Source organism: Ictidomys tridecemlineatus, chromosome 5, assembly GCF_052094955.1.
Source record: "Ictidomys tridecemlineatus isolate mIctTri1 chromosome 5, mIctTri1.hap1, whole genome shotgun sequence".
Lineage (NCBI taxonomy): Eukaryota > Metazoa > Chordata > Mammalia > Rodentia > Sciuridae > Ictidomys > Ictidomys tridecemlineatus.
Window position 1 is genome coordinate 100,344,689 of NC_135481.1, and position 22,851 is coordinate 100,367,539.

Consider the following 22,851-nt stretch of genomic DNA (forward strand, 5'->3'; position numbering starts at 1 on the left):
CTGGAAGCTGTAAATGAGGATTTTGTCTTCATTTGAATTCCTGCTCCAGTTCTGGAGGAGAACTCTCCTCTCAGGCTGGGGTAAGGGGAGAAGTGAGCTCAGATACCACCTCTTAGTCATTAGGGGCTGCAGAGGGCCCCTCCTTGATGATATCTTCTCAGCTGTTTGCAAAACAGCCAGGGAAAGAGATGAAGCCCTGAGCCAGGCAGCCTGGCTGTCTCTTTAAATGCCGGGGTCTGTGTGGGAGAGGGAGGGGCCAGCTCTGGAGTGCGTGAAATTCCTGGGCTCCTCCGGCAGTCTCAGGCTCAGAGCTCAGCCCTACACATCTCCTCTTGCATGCAACTCACTGAGAGGGAGAGACAGCGTGTCCTCCCCTCTCGCAGCCGCTGGCATCTGGAGCCACCAGGGACCTGCTTTTCGCACCTCCAATACCCCCTCCCTTCTTCCCCGCCACTCCCTCCAAGAGAAAGAGAGAGAAAAAAAAGAAAAGGAGAAAGATTCTGGAATTTGAACCTTCCCAAAGAGGAAACACCCAGAAAACTCAGTTGATTAAACATCAAACAAACAGACAGATCCCAACTCTTCTGTTCAACTGGAAAGGTAAGATTTTTTTGGGGAAAGACAGGCAGGCAGGATGAGAAACAACTCCAGGTTCTGTCTGTTCTGGGAAGAGGTTGCTCTTGCTCCTGAGAGGGTAGAAGTTTTCAGCTGGGAGCGACCAACCTAGATTTTTTTTTTTTTTTTTGAATGCTGGATCCGAGAGGCTGACCCCGGGAATGGCTTTTCGACTCCTTTTCTTTTCCATCAGTTTCTCCTGGAAGTTGGGTCCTTTTGCTTCAGATGTTGGAAAAGTCAGAGAATGTTTGAGATTGAATAGCTTCGTCTTTCTTTCTTTTTTCTTTTTCGAGTCATTCTCCAAATATTTGCTTGGATTGTTGGTCTTAAAATGATGTGTGCTGGTCACTTCGTTTTGGGTAGATACTTTTTTGACATTTCGAAGCCACTTGCTCTCCACCCCCCTCTTCCCTCTCCCCTTCATGGGGAAGGGGGCTGGTCAAAATGAGAAAGAGAAGGGACACTCTGGGATCACCAGAAGACAAAATAAAATTGAGACAGGGATTTCCCTAGCTGTTGAGGAATGGAGGTATGTATGTTGAGTATGTGTTGGGTTTGATTTTTTTTTTTTTGGGGGGGGGGAGGGTGTGTGAGGAGGTTGTTCTTGAGTCTGAGAATTCAGGTTGGACTCCTGCTATCTTGTTGTGACGGTGGGCACACTTGGGGAAGGTGAAAAGGAAGTGTGTGAGCGGTGGTGTGTGCGCTCCTGTTTGGATCGCTTACAAGGGAATCTTCCTCCTCTGCCTTCCATTTGTTTATATTAATGATTTAGTAGCAGCCTTGCCTGAAAACTTCCACTATGTGTAAGCACTGTGGGTTTTGCAAGCTCTCAGTGACCTTAAAGACTGGTTCGATGGATTGTTATTTCAAGGCTTTGTGCTGTTCCCAGAGTTTCGGCTCTTTCCCTCTTTCTTTTTTAACCACAAAACTTAACTGCTTTAGAAACATCATCCTGATGACAAGGGAAAAAAAAAAATCTGTCCCCCAGCCCCCATCCCTTCCCAGGCCAGTGATGTAATACCAACCTATGGGCTCGGCTGCTTTGCAGGTGACTTGCCCTGTGATTACTTGTTAAAAAAAATAAAATAAATTTCTCCCTTCCTCCATTAAATGCCTACCTCTTTTGATCTGGATGCAGAAATATCATCATGCAATGAAGAAAATTATGTATTCTTTTGCGAACCATTATTTGGGTTTAGGTAAAGTAGGTTTCCTCTTCCCTGATCTTTATTTTTATTTATTTATTTTTTAAATGCAAAGGTCAGAGATCATTGAGAGCTAACCACTCGGATCAAATAAGATAGCTGGTAGAGCAGGAGCTGTCTTCTCCCCGCTTCCTCCGGTTAATTCCCGCTTTGGGGAGATAGCGTTTCTTTTGCCATCAAAAGCCACCCCAACATTCTGAATTCTTTCTCTGACCTGGGTCCTGAGGATGGCTCTGGGAGGGCGAGGGGCACTCCTTCTCACATCTGGAGGACGGTGTGGTTTCGGGGGTCAGATGACCGTTTGCCTTTGTGATGAAGGCTCCAATGGAAATTTGAACTCCCAGCGCGCTGGGTGACTTGGTTCCTGGGATAGTCTATCTGGGGGCACCTGGAGGTTAGTCTGGGGAGCCTGAAGAACTGGCCTTTCTCAATTTGCTCTCTGGATAGAGCCTCCCTTCCTCGTTCAAGGGCTTCTGCATCGCCTTTCAAGTTACAATGGTCCCGCTGGTTATGATGGGCAAGTTTACCTAAGGGCTACTGGGTACGTGTCGGAAGGATGGTGGGGAGAGAGATGAGGCAAAGCTGGTATTTCTTTTTTTTTTTTTAATCTTCAGACTTAATCTGCCTAAGTCCTATCGGGGTGAACGATATTTCAGACGGGTGCTAGTCGTGCAGAGATATTCCTATTGTTTGTTCTTTTTTGTTGTTGATGGGGAGTGTAGTAAGGGCTCTTGGCCCATTTTCTGCAGCCCTGGGCTCAACCTGCGAGCCAGTCTTCCTGCTGGAAGAGGGGGAAAGCTGGACGTTGGAAGTTCGCTATTAAAGTGAGCAACAGGGCTGGGTTAATTTTTTTTTTCTTTTAAACAACCGGACTGTGCGAATGCCCCTTTCTGGAGCTTTCCAGCCCTTTCTAGTGAAATTATAATTTAAGAAAATTGCTTCTTAAGAAGGGGAAGCCAGAAATCAAAGGGATTCTAGATTTTGAGAGACAACTACGTCTTTGCTTCTCTGGTAGCTCCCTATTATTAATTATTGGGGGTTTGACGGGGGTCTGGCCTCCGTTTCTGTTGATTTCTTTTTAATGCTGCGTTTCTACTGACTATGTTGATGATTTGCTGCTTATATAAGGGAAAGGATGTATCGAGGTGGATTGATGCTTGGGGTTTTGAGATCGGCTACTGAGATTGGGTGGCGGTTGGTGTGTTTGTCGATGTGCATGGTAGGAAGGTCTTTTCTTTTGGGTGGTGGGGGACAAGGGAATGGTGGGAGAATGGTAGATGAGATGCTCCAGTGAATGGGAACCTGGGGGGACATGGAGGTGAGGTCGGAAGTCACCGGTTTGCAGAATTTCTGTCCTGCATCCCCTGTTTCTCTCGCTTCTTGGGAAAAAAAAAAAAAAGAAATCCATTATCTCTAAAAACACATTATTCCTCAATTGGCCTTTTAGAGGGGAAAAAAAGGAGAGGGAGGGGAGGAGGTAATTTGGTGAGGGGGCTTGGTTGTAATTAGCCCACTGCTGCAAAAGTGAGATACAGAAATCCATCGGCATCAGCTTTGGGGGCACGAGAGGCAGCGGAGAGATGGGGGACGGGTTGTCAGTCTTGGATGAACAGTGCAGCAGTGGGGTTGGTGTTTGGGTATTGTGTGTATTTGTGTCTCTGTGTGTGTGCAATTTTTTTCACCGTACCACCGATTTCCCCCTCCATCCTCCCCCAATTCTGCCATGATCTTGCCTCCTATCTCCACACACTGTCCCCCCTATCCTATACACCCCCTCCCCCTTTTCTCCAGCCCTTTCTGTCTCCATGAGAAAAATTCTGATTCTGATGGCTCTGCGGCTCTTTTTTTTTTTTTTTTGCAACACAACAGTGGTGCGATGGCCTTTCCTACATGCCACACGGATGCAGCCTTCTGATAGGAGGGCTAAGTCGGCACATCCACACACGCACTGGCACACGCGCTTGCACACACACACACACTCTTACATACGCGGCCGACCAAGGGCTTGATTTTGTTTGGTTTTGTTCCCCTTTACCTCTTTCCCCACCTCTACGTCCACCATGATGCCTTTCCCCCTCCTTCACGGGGGAGAATGCTGTAATGTTAGGGCTTCATCTTCTCCTGCAACCGCTCTCTTCTTTCCTCTCGCCATTATTCTTTCCCGAAAGCTGTGGTGTGTCGCAGTTTCATAGGATTTGCATGTTGGAGAGTCTTTGGGGGAGGGGACCTCATGAGGAGGGGATTGGATTGGGGGTAGATGACATTAATGATTTTTTTTTTTATTTGGCCAAATAAGCACCCGGTGATAATGATCCAATTTAACCATCCATGAAATCTATGTTTGCGGCACATTGGAGGAAGGTTACAGGGGAAGGCAGCATCGGGACTGGGTTACCTCTGGGGAGGTTTGATGCCTGGAGAGTAGACACAGCCCCCTCCCCATGCACATGGGTACTCGCCCTCACACCCCCACCACACGCAGCCCTGATCAGTGGGCTGTGTCAGAACAGAGGGCACTGCAGAATCGCCCAGCACCTCGTCGTGGTTCTTTGGGAGGATGGAGTGATGTCTTTGTCCTACCCAGCTCTCTGCTCTGCTCTACGGATGATGCCGGGTCTTGACATTTTTGGTCGGCCTTCCTGCTGCCTTTCGGGTGGGGGCTGGAAGGGGATCTGTGTGTTATTAAACAGTGGTGTGCCTCCAATCGGACTCCACGGTTTCGCCAACCCGCTGTGTGGTTCGGGCAGTAGGCTGCCTGTCTTTTTGTGCCGTGTGGCTGTTGTGTGTTGGATGTGTATGTAAGAGTGGCTCTGGAGAGGTGTGCTGGCCATCAGGGGAGATGGGCAGAACGCAGGGGTGTGTAGTGGAGGGACAGGAGAATGAAGTCTTCAAAGCAGTTGAGAAGAAGGTAGAGGGGGAGAGACTGCTGTTGTCTCCAGCAGGAAGCCTCAAATGAGATCCCCACGTCCACCAAGCAAGTCCGTGGGCGGGTGAGCTCATGGATGATGGGTGGGCGGATGCAGACTGAAGGGGGAGAAGGGACAAGGTGGGTGAGGCTGAGGGTTTTCCCTGCCCCTTGCCAGAGCTCTGGACTGAGCTCTGAGGACAGCCTCCTCTCCCGGGCCAGCTCTCTTGAGCAGCATGGCCCTGGAGGCTGCAGCCTGAAGGAGCCGATTGCCCTTGGCCGTGAGAGCAGCTCCAGCCCCGGTTCTCTGGGGCTCTGGCTGCCTTAACTACAGACGCCATTTTTCTCTTCTCCTTCAGCTAGCACTCTGTCCCTCTTTATTAGCAATTGTGAGTGAAATTGGAAAACATTTTGCTTTAAAGAAAAAAATATATATATCAGAGTAAAATGTTGGTTATCTCACCTTTCTCTCATTCTTCTCCCTTCCTAGGGCTGACCTTGAGGAGTTGGGGAGAAAGGGTTACGTCATTGCCAGAGAAAGGGGAGAAATGGGGAGTTGGATGCCTCAGAGGTGAATTGTGCCCAAATCAGAGAAGGGCTTGCTCTCGGGACCCCCTGGCCCTATTCTCCTTACACGACCCTCCAATGTGGGTGGGAGATTTGCAAAAGGGCAAGCATCCTTGCCACAGCTCTTTGCCTAGAAATACACCAGCTGGGTGCGTCTGTTCCTGTGGTGGTCCAGCCCTGTGTCCCCAAAGTGTGTACCAGCTGGGGAAGAATGGTCGCACTGCAGCTCTGACCCTTGAGGGCCAGCTCTGGCTGCTCTGCAGATAGATTGATGCAGCTGTGTGACAGGGCCAGCCACAGGTGGCTCTGCTGGGCATGGGGCATGGGCTATGCATGAGGCCAGCTCTCGAGCCCCCTTCTTGTAGGTCACAGCCCCAATGACACCTCCTCAAAGAGGCCTTTTCTGACCTGCTCAATGAAAGAGTCCCTGGTCCTCTGGCTGCTGTCCTGCCCATTATTCTACCCTTACTTTTATTGGTAATCACTATCACTACTGAATATTATATTATGTATCTATAGATCTCATATCTTCCAACTCTAGAATGCAAGCTCCATGAGATCAAGGATTTGTTTTTATTCATTACAGTGTCCCCAGTGCCAAGGACATTTCTTGGCACATAGTAGGTGCTCAACAAATATTTGCTAATTGGAGGCAAGAACCACATGGAGTTGGTGTTGGAGTTCTTCCTTCTGTAGCACCTTGGGACCTGTCTTCAGGGATAGCTGAGCTTTGCTTTGGACTGCCTTAGCTCTGCCTGCAAGTCCAGGTGTGTTGGAGGAACTGCAAAGTGCTGAACTTGGAATTCAATTAGGAAGGTCTTCTCTATACCTAGTTCAGGGTCACTCTGGCTCCTTCACAGTCCCTTTGCTATTAGTAATCATCATTATCATTGTCCTAGTATAGAAATGGTGGTAACATGGGTACTTACCACTTAACCAACTCCAGCACCAAGTTTCTTTCATGTGCTCTGTCTTGTTCAATTTCCCAAGCAACTCAATGAGGTACAGCCATATTACCTGCTTTGTTGATAGGAGACTGAGACTCAGAGAAAGTAACCTGACAAAATGAAGATCAAGGACTTGAACTCAGAGGTGTCTTATTCCAGAGCCCCAGCTTATGACCCTTACGTTACCCTGTTAGAAGCAAAGAGGGGTGAGCCATCGTCTCACTCAGAAAACTGAGGCCCAGGGGATGACGTGGTTCGTGGGAAGTCAGAGGTGACGTCTGAGGCACAGAGGAGGCCGGACTCCAGGTTTCCTGGCTGATGAGGTGCTGTTGGTTCTTCTGCTTCCTGGGTCAGAGGGGAGGAGGTCTTAGGGAGGTGGGCAGGTAGGGTGTGCCCCTGAGGAGAGCAGAGGTGATTCCAGCAGGGCTGAAGGGATTCCGGAAGAAGACATTAATTTCAGGGTTTTTACGGCTGGAAGTGTCCCGGAGGGCTCCATCCCAAGGTTACAACCAGTCAATGAGTGTTGGTCAAGGTCATGCTCTGACGGTGCTGGAGGAAGAAACCTCAGTGCGTGTGGTTCTCAACCCTTCTAACCCTGCTATCAAGGGCACTGTCAGATGTGGCAGGGCTCCATTTGGAGACCCAAGCATCTGGCATCTGGATCCTGAGGGCCTCTGGGCCCCTGCGCTCTCCCAGCCTGGCTTAGCTCTTGTTTCTCAAGAAGGGAGGTGTGGGCCAGATACTGGACCCAGAGCATTTCATTTCCATTTTCAGAGGCTGGTTGGAGGGCATCATGCTATGAAGTGTGGGTGAAGACCTAAGAGTCTTTTCAGCCCCGCCTAGGGTTGACCTTGACCTTGAATGGAGGTCAAGACACTCTAGTCAAGCACCAGTATGTTTTGGTGGGCTGGGGTAAGAAGGGAGGCTAGGAAATGGTGGAGTCTTAGAACCAGTCTAGTCTTCCCTTTTGCCAGGAACCTGAAGCAGGATGTGGAGGGGGTTCTGTGTGACCTTGGGATGGCATAACAAGATGCCCTGGTTTGCAGACAGTTCCTGCTTAAGCCTATGTCCTAGTGTAATTATTAACTCTCAACGGTGTCCTGGTTTGGATGATAAAATATATGGCCATCCTTCTTTGAAATGACATCACCCACTTTCTCTTAATGGGACGGAGCAAGGAAGGTGGAATGCTAGAGAGGGAAATCCAATTTCAAGGCAAACAAGGGGCGGGGAGTGGAGTCTTGCACCAGCAAGACTTTTGCTTGTCCTCAATTTCTGAAGGATTGAGACCTGGGTCTTGTAACGATTCCTACTACCCACCAAGATTCTTTCTGCTGTCCTAACTACTCTTCCTCTAGCTAATGCAGCTAGCTGACATTTGGGTCCTGCCTTTGTACCAGGTATAATGCTCAGCACTTGATTTGCATTATCTCACTTAATCCTTCAGTAACCCGCTGAGAGTGGTACTTTGATCAGTTCTGTCTTACAAGGAAAGTAACTAAGGTCCGAAGAGGTCAGGTGACATGTCCATGGTCACTCTGGTTGGAAGCAGCAGGCTTGCCTTTGAAGCCTCTAGCCTTAGCTACTGTGCCACCCCTGCACCATGGGTCTGTCCTTTGCTGGCCCTGGTCTGGGAACTTGATACTGAGAGTTGGCCCCTGGGCCAGGCAGTCAGACTCACCACTCTGGGACTTGCTGAAGATGCTGCTGTTTGTCCAAAGCAGTTCAGGTTTTTGGTGGTGGCAGGGCAAGGGGGCAAGTGTGCTATCCTAGCAGAGGTACTTGCTAATTGCCATTTTTTGGTGACACTTTGGAAATATGTTTTCTGATGTCTCAGTTACCTTCTTCCTTATTTCAGGCACCTTGTCTAAGGAGAGTGTTCAGATAGTCTGGCATGGTTGTGGGTGATCAGAAGGTAGGGAACCTGAAACCCTAGTCCTCTTTTGCTCTGTGATCCTGGGTCTTGGTAGGTTTCCTGGTCTGTAATCCTTGCAATGTAATTAAACTAGCACCTGCTATTAGCAGAGCTTTGAGCTCTGCTGTTTCGTTTAGATTGGCAGCATCCTCATTTGATCAGGAAGTTGGTGGTCAGAGGGGATAAATGGTATGTTTAGGATCACCTGAGATCCAGGCTTAGGCCTGAACCCAGAAACCTTTTACTAAGCCTGAGAAGAGTGGACATGAGGTGGAGCATCTAGATGAGGCCAGAAGACCCTGAGAAAGGTTTTCAGGTCAGCTCCTGAGGGCTGAGGGCTGGACAGGGCTTTGCGGGGTGGTCACCATCCTAGTTAGTCATCCCTGAATCCCCTTTGGTCTCATCTGCCAGTCAGGGAAAGATAGCTGCTGATTTCAAATTTGGATGAGCATTGATTCTTGTCTAGAGGGAAGGAAGAAATGGGACCATCCATACCCTCACCAATGGGGTGTCCAGGAGTTACCTCTTTTCCCATGCAGCAGAAGTAAATGCACCAATAATAAATCCATCTTTAATACCCCTGCATCCTAGGGTAAAGGGCAAAGCAGGATGGGAGTCTGCTGCCTGGAGACAGGAAGAAAGCATGGTCAGAGGCAAGCAGCTGGGATCTCCCAGGCTGGAGGGCTCCAGGGAGTAGGAGGAACTTTTTCTTGGTTGAGATGCAGGGAACAGAAGAATGTTTTTCTGATAGTGGGGCGGGGGACTGGTCTGAAGCCCCCAAGCTGAGCTGCATTAGCTCCATTGCAGTCCCATTGAAGACTGTGTTTATTTTTCCAATAATGTGTTAATTAAACATCGATTTCCGGGTGGAGGAAAGGGAATTGGATTGCCAGAGCTAAATGGAGTGAGGCGGATGGGGAGCAGTGAGAGGGGCCCCCAGCTGGAGTCAGCATTCTTCAGGATCACCCCAGAGGGGCGGAGGGGAGCTGGGACTGTGCTTTCCCTGGTTCCCAATTCACAACCGTCAACTTCCCAGGAGCCTTTGGGAGGCATCTTCTTTACCCCTGGGCTACCCAAGTGGTTGGAGAGGGTTAGGGTGGAACCTCAATTCAAGGGGAGGAACTTAGGTTCCGCACTAAATTCTCCTCTTTTCTTACCACCTTCTGTTTGTGGAGCAACTATGTCAGGCTGTGCGCTCAGCACTCTACAAGTATGAGCTCATTGGTTCTTTCCGTAGGTGTGGAGGTGTGTCCTTCTACAATCCTACTTTGGACACAGGAAAATGGAGGTGCAGAGAAGTAGCAAGTTCACAGTCACAGAGTTGGCAAGGCTTGGCAAGAGAAGGAACACTGGGATTGAAATGACCTGAGGTTGGCAGAATAGCCACTGAGGGGTGCAAGCCCCTTTAACTGAAAACCCAATATCAATGCTGCAACTTACAGCAACAAAAAGAACCATCTGATGTTTAGATGGAGCTTTTGCTGTGTGCCAGCAATAGCAAAAATCAAGTGCTTTTTACATAGGGCTGGGAGGACTCAGTGGGTGAGTATTAGATAACCCTAGTCCCATTTTATAGACGAGGAAAGTATGGCTTGGGGAGGTTCACTTCCTTGCTTGAGGTTGCAGAGTTGGTAAGTGGTGGAGTTGGGATAACACTTTGATAAACATGACTTTGAGACTTCTTTACAGTTGTGTTTTGTTGTCTCTTACTCACCAAGGACATGGATCCTGGCTTAGCAAATTGGGGAACATTAGGATGAACCCTCTGGCTAGATCCTGGGCCCCAGAAATCTCAGCATCTTGCAGTGTGAGCCCCACTTCTGAGTCCATGGCTGCTGAGGCGAGGCTCTGGTGGGGAGAAGGCTGTACTGGGGTGTTTGTAGTGATGGGAGGTGAATGATAAGAGTAAGTTAGAGTTGCAGTTCTCATACTTTGCTGCAAAATTCTGAATGCAAGTTGCACTTCATACTAGTTAAATTAGAAGTCTTAGGGGAAAGACCAGAGTATCCATATATTTAAAGCTCTCCAGGTTTGCAAATCAGTGGTTTAGAAGAGCCTTTTCTGTAAAGCCTGGGGCAGGAGGTGCTGGCCAGCTTCTCGTTTCCAGAGTGACGTAAGATGTGTGAAGGTGATTGATTGGGCACACCCCATATCCAATGGGGCAACATTTATATCCATCTATTTTTCTCCTCATTGGAGTAACAGGTTTCAGACTTTGCTATGCATGGATGTCTCTGGAGCTTTGATAAATGCATCTCCTCAGACCTCAACCTGCAGATCTGACTAAGGAGTTCTGGGGAGGGACCTAGGAATCTGCATGAGAAGCAGGCACTTTCTATGACTGGGTGAGGTGGTGCAATCTAGGGCCAGCTCCAGCCCTGTGGTCCCAGTACTTGTGAAGTCCTCTCTTCTTGGTGGGGTGGAAGTGGGGAGGCCGTGGTCTGTTGTGGCCACCTGTTGCTCTGGACCAACTCTTCATTACTGCTACTGTGCACCTGGCCTGGGTCCCCCTGCCACTTCAGTGCCTTGTTTAGTGGGAGAAGAGGTTGATCGCATCCTGGAAATTCAGTAGACTCCCTTCTCAGGTTTAAAAAAGAACCTCAGAGTAAATCTCGGCACAACTTGAGTGTCGAGAAGCCTGTCAGCCGCCGCATCCTGGGGCTTCCCCCAGGGATCGGCAAAACAGCTTCCCTGGGGTTCATTTTAAGCTTTTCTTCCAAAGCTGTCAGAAATAGAGAATAGTTGGAGCCTCTCAGAGCTGGAAGGGACCTTGGCTGTCCTCCGTGCCAACGCTAATATTCTATTCATTTTTTTCATTCATTGATTCATCCAACAGATATTTATTAAACACCTACTATATCCAGGCCCAGGACCAGGTTCTGGGAATACAGCCACATCCATGAGAGACATTTGGTTTATCCATCATAGAATTCAGACTTGGGTGGAAAGGCAAACAGACAACACCAGTATATAATTACACATTACGACGAGTGTTGTGAGGGAGAAGTACTGAGAATCACAGAGACCTAATTTAGAATGATGGGGACAGGGGGGGAATGACAGCTAAAATTTATCAAGCGCTCACTATAGGCAGGCCCTGTGTAGTGCCCGCACATGTGTCACCTCCTTTAATCCTCACCATCAGGCCTGGACGGGGGTACTGGTCTTTTGTTGCCTGGGTACAGGAGAGGGCACTGAGACGTGGAGAGGTACTGTCTGATCAGACGTGGGGCCTGTCTGATGCTCCTGCCCCTTCTTTCTAACATCTTTCTTGTTTCTAGCTAATGACCTTCTCAGGTGATTTGACCCGGTCCCTCTTCTTGTCTTGTTTCTGGCAGGGAAAGGTGGCCCTGAGGAACTTGCATTTGGCTGATCAAGGCAGGGATGAATGGGGAGGTTTAGGGTGGGAAGAAAGCAGAGAAGTTGAGGCAGAGAATGTGTGAGTGTGTGTGCACGTGCACACGTGCATGCATGGGGAAGTTGTTGGCCAAAGGATACAAAATCCCAGCTAGATGGAGGAATCAGTTCCGCTGATGCATGACCCACAGGGCGACGGTGGTTAATAACCGTACATTGTACCATTGAAAAATGCTGAGAGTGGGTCTTGGGTGTCCTCCTGCAAAATAACTCCACGAAGCAGTTCTTCTGTTAATTAACTTGATTTAACCATCCCACCATGAAGGTAGACTTCAGAACGCTGTGTTGTATGTAAGTACATGTGATTTTATTTTGTCGATATAAAAAATATAGATACTAAATAAATTTGGAAAAAAGAAAACCTGGAGAAGTTAAGAAAAGTACTGATAATCCTGGCCACCAGGGAGCTCTTAGACGCAGCCACTGTGCAAAGCGCTTTGTCAACAGCGGCTCACGGAATCCCCCCAGAGACCAGGAAAAACAGGAGCAGCGAGCGCTCATCCCCCTTCTGCAGGTGGGGGAAGTGAGGCTGGGAGGGGTGGTCCAGTGGGTCTCCTGGCAGCCGGGTGGGGCAGAGCCGTCTCGGGGCAGGGCCTCTGGTCTCTGGGCTTAGTCTGCGAGATGACATGTTCTCAGATAGGGGCTGTCTGAACGTTGTCCTGTCTGGGTGTGTGGTCCTCGCCTGGAGGTGGTGCTCCCCATGGAAGGGTGGAGGCAAGGGGAGTGTCCCCTAGAGTCACAGGCCTGCTTGTTCTGGGTCATGGAGAGCCAGAGGAATGAGGAACAGGGGACTGCTTTGGGGCACAGTTGCTCTCTGCTTTGAGGCATCTCCAGTTTTCTTGCCTCTGGCGAGGACCATCAGGTTAGCTTTCTGGGTTTGTTGGTCCAGGAGCCCATGGCCAATGACCTTCTTTTCTCCCACCCTTCATCCCTACCTGCTGCTAGTAAGTGAGATGCTTGTCACCTGCGTTCTGTTCTTATTGTCTTTATCCTGCTCTCCTGAACACCCTTCCTGCCTGTTCACCTGAGGGTCTGCTGCTGGAGTTGTATTGTCCCTGGACCACCTCAAGCTGACCTGCACCAAGCAGATATTGAGTGGAGGCGGGAAGAGATACTGGTCCACCTGTTTTGGCCTTGCACTAGAACCCGGGGAAAGAGGCAGGAAGATGTAGAAAGAGAAAGATGTGTTAGTGGGGTATGGATAAGACATTTAGTTCCTGAAAAGTGCCAGCACATAGGAATCCATATTCTTTCCTAACCTGCAGGCGAGCAAGACTGACATGGGGACAGGTGTTCCGTGGGATGGAGACTCTGCTGTGTCCTGACTGGATTCTCTTCCAGGGTCTAAGGGATGGTTCTGGCAAGGGAGAAGCCAGAAGTGGATGTGCTCACTTGGGGTCTGTTTTTCTCCAAGGGTGTGTGAGGTTTTCATTATTGTGACTAAAATACCCAACAAGAACAATTTAGAGGAGGAAACCTTTATTCTGGCTCATGGTGTGAGGGGTCCACAGTTCACGGTTGGCCAGCTCCATTTCTCTGGGCCTGAGATGATGGTGGAGGGGTGGGGCATGGTGGAGGGAAGCTGCTCAGATCATGGCAGCTGGGAAGCCGAGAGAGAGAGAGAGAGAGAGAGAGAGAGAGGGGGGGGGGGGAGGCGTGAACAAGATATAAAGGACATGCCCCCAATGACCCACGTCCTGCAGTCACACCCACCTGTGTACAGTTAGCACCCACCTGTCCCTTCAGACTGGGATGGGCTGATTAGGTCACAGTTCTCATAATCTGATCATTTTCACTCTGAACTTTCCCATATGAACACAGAGGCTTTGGAAGGATAGCTCATAGGCTAACCATGATAGGGGGCAGTGGGGGCTGCCTTTTTTACTGGGCTCTGCTTCTCACAAAGCTTTAACACCGGAAAGCAATAGCCTGGTTCTCCAGATTCCTGACATCAAGATAGGAAAGGGAGGACAGGGGGACACTTTCTGCAAGAGAGGGACAGAGTTAGTGGGAGGCGAGAAGGTTGTCTTGTGTGTGAGCTATAGAGTGTGGGTGACAGTCAATTTTTGTTTCTTTTTCTTTTGTGTGCCTGGTCATTATTATGATTTTTAATAACAATGAACTCCTTATAAAAATGACTCAGTGATTCTCTCACAACCAAGTAATAAATGTGTGTCATAGAACATTTAGAAAATACCAAAAATGAAAGTAAAAGCCACCTATCAATCCTCCCTCCAGAGAAAATCGATGAGAGAATTCTGGTATCTTATTTTTTCCAGCCTAATTTCTCAGCATCCGCAATCCAGGCTGTGTTATTTTGTTTTTAGAGAAGTTCATTCACTCATTTAACAAGTACTAATTGAGCGCCCACTCTCTGCCAGGCACTGAAATCACATCTTGGAAGCTGTCACACTAGCCTGATTTTTCACTTAAAGATGCATCACGAACACGTTCCCACAACAGCCACTCATGTCTTGGAGCTTCCAGATTTAGATTTTGGGTGTAATGAGGCGGCTGGTAAATTTTGGCATCTCAGGTCCTCTGTCTTAAGAAGAAAGAGGAGCCTGCCCAGCTTCCCTCTCCTTGCATCCGAGGCAGCCCCGTGTTAGACTCCTTGGGAAAAAAAAAATGCGTCCTTTTAAACCCAGAAAATAAAGAAGGGATAGAGGAAGCCTTGGATATGGGAAGCCTCTTACCTTCTATTTAGGAACAGAATCTGGAACTTCTCCAAATGATAAGTTTGAAGAGGTGAAACTCTGTTCTCCTCCATGGACTCTGAACACCTTGGAGAGTGGGTGGAGCCCTGGAACATGGCTAGTCCGCCTGCTTCCATGGTGAGAGGAGGGCCAGGTGAATTGCCCAAGGATGCAGAGGAGGTTGGTGGCAGAGCTACAACTGGAGCCTGGGTTGCTGAGTGAGGGAGAGGTGCACAGCCAGCTGGGGGAGATTTGATAAAGGTGATACAGCCATGCTGGGTGGGTGGTGGGACCGCTGGCCTTGCTTGAGTTTGGATATGATGCTTAAGAGATTTGTGATGTAGATTTGGTTCCATCTTTTCTCAAATGCACATCTGCAGTTCTGCAGAGGACTGGGATAGGAGAGGGAGGTTTAGGGGACAGGGAGAGAAATGTCTTCTGTAAGCCCATTGCCACCCACTCATGAACTAGCTGGCACAGCCTGGGCTTCCACAAATCCAGTCCTGCAAGTGTCTGTTGGGCGCTTCCTTTGCACAGGTCATCATAGGGATCTAGGCAAGAGGATCGGTTGACACTCTGTAGTGAAGGATAGTGTGACTGCATGCATGCCCTGCAGGAGCTCTCGGTCCAGGAGAGAAGGAACACAGGGGCTTCCATAGAAGGCTGGCCATGACTTCCTGCCAGGGAAGGAAGTAAGAAGGTTTCAACCAGGAAATGGAATTTAAGGGATGATATTATCAGCAGTTGGGGTGAGGAGGACTGAGGAAGGTGAAGCAAACAGCATCAGGATAGGAAAAGAAAAAAAGTGGCCTACCCTTCAATAGACGGGCATTAAACCTTCTAGCACAGGGGTGGAGGACTGAGTAAAAGATGGTGCTGGAAGCACAGTCAGGGAGGATTTTGAGGAACCAGAAATGGTAGATGGGCCATTGATGCTCTCGATCCTAACTGCATCTGGCATGGATTTTTAAAGGTTAATTCCCCATCATTAAAATGCCAGAAAATGAACCTCAGCTTCGGTTCAGCCTAGGGATGGCCACTATCTTCAGGATCTCAGACTGGCTCTGCTCAAGGTGAGAAAGTGGGTCTACAGCTCAGTGGCTTATCGAGCACCCCTGTCCTTAGAGAGAATGTCTCTTCCCCCCATCTCTGAATAAAAATCTTGGGCTTGATGTTTAGTTGTGCATCTTAAGTCACATGTCCCTCTCTCTCTGAATCCATTGCAGCAGGATGTCCCTGGAGCTGGGGGTGGAGCCAAGCCTTCCACCCACATGGCCGCTACTCCATGTTAAGCCAGGAGTGGATACTGGGGAGAGGCAGGAGAGTGGGCCTTGGCATTTGGAATGCAGTCTCTGTCTCTGTTAGAGCAGTAGGGGGGTACGTTCATCTTTGTTGCAGGAGCGGAGCTTCAGAGGCGGGTGGTCACTAGATTTGGCAGTCAGGGGCAGGGAGGACATTGCCTGTCTAATATTGGCTCTGAGCCCTTAGCAGAAGCCACCAAACTGGGCCATTGAGCTAAGTCCAGAATATGGTCCACGTGGGTGTGTCTGACTCATCCTGGCACACGGGCAGGAAGGAGGAGAGGCAGAGCAGGAGGGTAACTACAAAGGACTGAACCGGGCTTCATCTGTCAACATCGTTCTCCTGTGGCCGTTGTCATTGTTCAGAGAAAGGGGCTGAGGATCTTTTAGGGAAGCCTGAGGGTTGGAGCTCTCTGCAAAAGACCTCTAAAGAGCCCGTGGCTTCCCAGGAAGTGCCCGAGGTGCAGGACCCTGCGTTCATGCTTTGTGGATTTGAGTTTTTAAAATTCTTTTTGCAGCCTGTACATGCTTGGATCCTCTAGAATCTGCTTTGATTGATAGGTGCCTTTGCAACATTACCATGTCCTTGGGGATCGGAGGTCTTCAGAATTGCTGCGCTGGTTTCCATTTGGACTTAGCTGGTCCTTGCTGGGCCATTATGTGCTCTGGGTTATGCTTGGAGAATTAATTTGCTTTCTGCCTCAAAGTCAATAGGATGCTTTTTGTTTCTACTCTTTCAAATGGAGGTAGAAGCCTTTTGGGTAGGGAGGCCCACCCTGCCCTGGTGGAAGAGGGATTTTCTACCTTGGTGGTTTTATTGAAGTACTGGAAAGTTGAGCAGGAGCAGAGAGCCAAGGCGCAGGGTGGTAGATGGAACATGATAGTCCCTGATTTCAGATGTTACCCTGCCCCGAACTGGCTTTTGAATGAGCCCTAGATTTGGGGATTCTGGCAAAGATCTCAGGGGTTCTTTGGATCAGATTTATCATCAGCCCTATGACTTTGGACGCCTGGCTTTTAAATTATATAAAACAGTCACAGATGTCCTACTGTGAGCTAGGACCATCTTGGATGTAATCCTGTTGCTTATTTTGAAGTGGCCCTAAGGTGGCATTGACAGTGGAGCTCTGAGCTCTCCAGGGTCTCCTTGGTGCACACACTGTGCTCGGACTTTCCATGTGCTACCCAGAGCCTCAAGATGGCTCACGAGGCAGGGATTAGAGTCCTTAATTTACAGATGAGATAAACAGAAGCTCAGAGAGGTTAAGTAATTTTCCAAAGGGCTCTGAGCCAGCGAGTGAGATGTAAATCCCAGAGTTTTTGACCCTAAATCCTGCAGTGTCCTGGGTTTCAAGATATGGAGGGTTTGGGGGTCACTCATGCAGTCTTGGTGATAGCTCCCTGTTTTTCATTTATCAGTTACATGATTACTTCACCTCCTGAATCTACTTGTCATTTTGTATAAATCAGAAGCAACTCTAAAAATCCTCATAGTTGGGAATGGCTTCGAATCAAGTGATTCCTCCAAGGTCGTCTAACTACTAGTTGGTACAGCCAGGATTGGTCTGGAATTAGAATCTGTACTCTCTTCCATGTTCCCTGTGAGGCTGTGGTTCTGCGTAGTGTCTAGGGGCCTTGGCCACAATGATCATGATGGTGACACTCATTATTGTGTTGGTCAAATTCTTGGACTACAAAACTTCTGCTTCTAGTGATAAACGGAAAAGTCATGAAGATTTTCTTTTCATCTTTCCTTTTCCTCCTGGTACCTCCACAGGATTTTCTTGGGAGCAGGGGCTGAACAAGTAAAATAGGGGTAAGAGACAAGGTGAGCAGTTAGGGTTTCGGGATTGGGGGGCATGTGGGCTAGGTTGGGGCAGGTGGTAGGATAATGTGCCAGCATCTTTCAGGTGTGTTATGCAGGAAGGGGAATCCCTAGGTGGAACTGAGGAACTTGTGTTCTAGTTTCAACTTCAGTAGCAGCTTACTGTGTGCTTTTGGAATTCTCTAAGATGAGTATTCAGGAAATTAGCACATAGTGAGCACCTATATGCCTTTTGGCCAATATTGTCACTCTCATTTCTAGAGATGGAGGAACAAGGCAGAGGAATTAGATTGCTCATGACTCCCCAGCTACTAAGCATCAGTCTCTTCAAAGATTCTAGTTTAACTCATAACAGGTTTAACTAGTTTAACTCATAACAGGGAAACTGAGGCTTAGAAGCCAAATGATTCCACCAATATTGCACAATGGTGGGGACATCTGAGATCAAGCTCATGGATCTCCAGGTTCAAGATTACCTTCCTGCTCTGGGAGTACAAGTGCAGTCCAAAGGAAGGAGCTGGCAAGACTGAAGGGGCATTCAGACTGCAGTGCTGTGTCTACAGCCTGATTCCAGGTGCGTGGCAGGGGTATTCAAATCAGGAAACCAAGGCAGAAGTCTGTGCATATGGGTTAGACAGTCACTCTGGAGCCAGGTGCCATGGGGACAGACTGCAAACTTCATAAGTAGGTGGGGCTCAGCTTCTTGAACAAGGAAGGTACAGGCTGCCATGGTCATTGAGTTTTTAGCCATGTGGCTCTTATAATCTGGATTTTTTAAGGCCTAGGACATGGGCTATGGAGTCAGAGCGAGGCAGGTGTGAATGTGGGTGAGTCTTCTCTGTGCGTGTAAACTTGGGCTAGTTACTTCCCCTCTCAGTATTGGATTTGTCATTTGCAGAATAGAAATAAAGTCACACCTACCCCAAAGATTGGTAGGGAATATTAAATGAGGAATTGTAGGTAAACTTTAGTGCTCCCAGAATCATGTCTGGGCTTTACCTCCCCCTGAGCTCAAGTTTGTGCACATGCCTGCTCCCTCATCACCTCTACCTGTTGGTCTGATGCTAGTTCAACTCAAACCCTGCCTGTCTTCGCATCTTTGATTTTGCCTCCTGCCCCTACTGTTCTTCCCAGTCTTTCCTCTTGGAATTAGGCATCTCCACCCTCTTTGATGCTCAGACCTAGAGTTGTTCTCTTCTCCTTTCTTTCTCTCACACCCCAGATCCCATCTCTAAGCAAATCCTGTGGCTCCCCTTAAAACTTTGACCATGCTTCTTACCTCTGTGGTCCAAACCACCCTGCCCTGCTCACCTGGGCTGCAGCAGAGCTTCCTCATTCATTCTTCTGCTTCCAGTTGACTCTGCATTTCCCCCCCCACATACCAGGCTTAGTGACCCTCAGGTATGTCACACGGCCCCAAACTCTCCAAGAACTTGGTGGGTTCTTAGAAGGTCCTGCCAGATGGGGCACCTCTGTCCTCCTTTCCTCTCACGGGCGCTCATTCAGCTCCAGCCACAGTGGTCTTAACTGAACTCACTAAGCCCAGAGCAACCCCTAACCTCCTTTGTCCTGGCTGTTTGTCTTCCCCAGATCCAGGCACAAATGGGCCTCATCAGGCAAGACATCCCCAGTGGCCCTTTCCAGATTAGCACTCCTCCACCCTGCATCCTCTTCCTCCCCTTGCTTAATTTACACTGCCCCTAACACCATCCCATAGGTCACATGTGTGGTTTTACTTTGCTTATTGATAGCCTGGCAGGAATAGGACCTCATGTCCCTGAGGGCCGGCTGGGACTTGTAGGGACCTTATAGGAGGCAGGTGAACCCCTGAGGAATGAATGCCTCTTCTTCCCTCTTCCACAGTTCAGGTGGGTTGTACCATGGCTTGCTTCTCACCGAGTCCTTGTGAGTCCAATGAGAATATATCCCCACCCTCTGTTCTCTTTCCAGACAAAACCAAAAAAACTTCACATTCTTTCTCATTTTCTTTTTTTTTAAAGAGAGAGAGAGAGAGGGAGAGAGGGAGAGAGAGAGAGAGAGAGAGAGAGAGAGAGAGAGAGAGAGAGAGAGAGAGAGAGAATTTTAATATTTATTTTTAATTTTCGGCGGACACAATATCTTTCTTTGTATGTGGTGCTGAGGATCGAAACCGGGCCCCACGCATGCCAGGCGAGCGCACTACCGCTTGAGCCACATCCCCAGCCCCTCTTTCTCATTTTCAAAAGGAATGCACATGCTATGCACACTGCAGAGCAACTTAAAAACAAAAGCAAAATTTATAAAACAGAGCAAGAAAATAAAGAAACTGCTGCCTCCATCTTCATGCCCACCCTCAGGATTTCCAGTAGTCTCAGGTTTCTTCTGGGTGCAGGGGTGAACTGGGAGGAGCATTACACAAATGAAATGTTACTGAGAATTGGCGACAAAGTGTTGCCTGGTGGAAGTGGGGGAAGAGCATTGGAGGAGCCTCTCCAATTGGAAGAGCCTCTCCAATGACTCTTTTTTTTTTTTTTTCTATAGGAGGGGAAATCAGTTTGTTTCCAGACAGGTAAGGGTCTTGCATAACAGAAGATAACAAGACACTCCAGGAAAAAGTACAAGGGAAATTAATTTTCCCCTTATTTTACCTATTTTTCAAAGCATCTACTTAAGTGGAACTTTCCTTAAGGTCATGAGAACTGTATGTTTCAGTGCAAACAGATTTATAACTAGTGGGTGTGGAGCTAGGTCAGGGGGATGGCGGCTGCTAAAGCGTTTCCCATGTGCCAGGAGCTTTAGACAGTACAGCAGTCCCCTTTATCAATGGGGGGATAGGTTCCAAGACCTCCATGGATACTTGAGTCTGCAAATAATACCAAACCCACATATAAAATAACTAAGAATAATTGTAATAATAAATATAATAAAGTTACCATCTTCACTCATCTTTTCCTTTGTAGCTATTACTAAATAGAATAAAAGTTACATGAACATAAGCACTTTGATACTGTGACAGTCAAATCTGATAACTAAGATGGCTACTAAGTGACTAACAGGTAGGTAGCATATACAGCATGGATACACTGGACAAAGGGATGATTTAAGTTCTGGATGGGGCAGTATTCAGTATGGTCCACAATTTAGAACTTACGAATTATTTATTTCATTTAATGTTTTTGTATTGGAGTTGACTGAAAGTTCCTGAAACTAGACAATGAAATAGTGAATAAGGGGAGTCTTGCATTCTCTTGACAGTCTTGTGTGGTGGGCATTTTGAGTAACATTTTATTGTTTGGACCTGGAGGTTTAGAAAGGTTGCATGGCTTGCCCAGGTGTACTCCTTCAGGCTGACTGTAGATGCTGTATTTATCACTTCAGTGAACATGATCATGGAGGAGTCGGGATGGAGGGGCAGGTGGAACAACATGACACTGCACTTGGTGAAGCTGTGGGAGGAGGCTCAACTCTCCAGGGAGGAAACTCTGCTGGTGCCCCCTCCTAGGTTTGCTCTGCTGCATGACCAGACAGAGCAGGAGAGCCTGGCTCTGTCTCTTAGGCTGGGAAGTTTCCTCCTAGAATGTCCCGTGCTGGCGTGATGAAGTTGTAAGTTTGGAGGTGGTACTACTGGTGTAGAATGAGGACAATCTTGAAATGGGGAAATCTAACAACCACCTAGGTTGCATTTTCTAGCCTTTTGTAGCAAGTGGCTCCTTCAGATGGATAAGAGTTCTAGAAACTGAGGGTGAGTGAGCTGGAGATGTTAAACTGTTTCTTCCTCTTTTTGAGCTGAGCACCAACCCATGAGGATCTGGCTCTGGAGATGGGGGAGGGCTGTCTGGGGTCAAGCTCCTGGTGTTCCTGTATAGGGCTGTCATGAGGCCTGGGTGCAAAGATCCAGGTTTTAGCCCTGCCCCATCTGCTACATTATGTGTGTGTGTGTGTGTGTGTGTGTGTGTGTGTGTGTGTGTGTGTGTGTAAGTGCATGAGTGCAGAATGCATTGTTGGGATACTGTCACTTTGTCTAAAAGCAGGGGGTGACTCCTTGCTATGAATCTTAACTGAGCAGCCTGTGGTTTTATTGTTACTCCTGAGTTTTGAGACCCGAGCAGGAAAGAGGCTGAAGGAGTTCTTACTGCAGGTGGTGGTGTTGGGCTTGGGGTATGGCGTGTTGAACTGATGATGGTCCTGCAGAAATAGCCTCTTTGGGCTCCGTTTCTCAGCGAAAAATAAGTTCTCTCGGATTCCATTCAACTCTACAAAGCTTTATTGAGCACCTACTGGATCAGATGCCTTAGTCGGTGCTAGAGATGGAGTTGGGACAGCAGATGGGGGTGACCGCTGGCAGTGTGGTGACATTTTGATGGAACTGTTGAGCAGAGTTGCTGATGATTGGATGTGGGGACGAAGGAGGGATCGGTGTGGAGAAGGACCCTGTGTGTTGATGTGAGTGGCCTCCAGGGACCTGGCACCCAAGCTCCTCTCCCTGGGAGGGTGGCAGAGCTCAGATCTCTGGGGAAGGCATCACATATTTCACCAACAGCAGGAAAGGAGAGGCCCTGGGAGGTGTCAGCCTCTGAGCCTGAGCCTTTGCACTTCTCTCTTCCTTATCAGAAGTTACCATTTACCAGTGTGTTCCGATTTCTCCCGAATGTGCCCCATGCCTTCTGCCTTCCTGATCCTCCTCCTCCACATGGAACAAGAACACGGGGAGGAGAAATTGACATATAGAGCATTTAATGAGCTGAGAGACACTTTAGAAACTCTGTTGATCTTGGGACCCTGGAAGGCAAATAGGTTCTGGTCGAATTCCGTTACAGTGGAGGCCATTGCCATAGACAATTCCGGCTGATAATTCTCTTTAATTATGGAATATTAATGCCACAGTGATGCTTGGGAGCTTATCTAATGTAACCTCTCATTCTAGAGATGCCTAATCCGAGGCTCAGAGAAGTTAAGAATTACATAAAGTCACACAGCAGGGGGTATATAGCTTGACATCTGGACATAATATTGCTTAAGAAACTGAGAAGTCAGGTTGGGGAGGCTGGAAAAGCACACATAAAGGGGTTCCAGAGCATCAGGTATGATTTAGGAAGTGCAAACTAGCCCAAGAGCCAGCCAGAGTGGAGGGAAAAGGCCCGTGTTCTACTGTCTCCCTCTTTCACTAAGGATCTTGAGTTAACTAGGAATGGGACTGAAGGGGTCAAGGTTGAATCTGAACTGGCCGTAGGACTGATGCAAGGTCAGCTGTCAACCTGCCTTGGAAAACCCTCCCCCAGTCACTGGACCTCTGATAGGGTGGGGCTTGTGAGCTCTGCCTCACTGGACTGTCTGGGGCACCGTTGGCATCCTAGGGCCCATCTTTTGCAACTGGCTGCTGGGCCTACTCACTCCTCTGCCTCTGAACTTTAGCTCATGGGGATGTGAAGGGGACTCGGCATGGTGCGGTCCACTGGAGGTGCTCCTGCTGGGTTTGGAG

General features: G+C 48.5%; 1 protein-coding gene across 37 annotated transcripts in view; it reads left to right on the plus strand.

The window, feature by feature from the left end:
• Positions 1 to 288: 288 nt before the first annotated feature.
• Nrxn3 (neurexin 3) overlaps positions 289 to 22,851 on the plus strand; it is a 1,549,271-nt gene continuing 1,526,708 nt past the window's right edge. For 34 of the 37 annotated variants that reach the window (XR_013439170.1, XR_013439171.1, XM_078050614.1 and 31 more), the window contains exon 1: positions 289 to 600. The gene's annotated coding sequence lies outside the window, so the exon portion shown is untranslated. Of the gene's footprint in view, positions 601 to 2,108; positions 2,362 to 2,493; positions 2,645 to 2,958; positions 3,040 to 22,851 lie in introns of those variants that run through there. The other 3 variants (XM_078050615.1, XM_078050616.1, XM_078050617.1) reach the window with 3 other exon arrangements.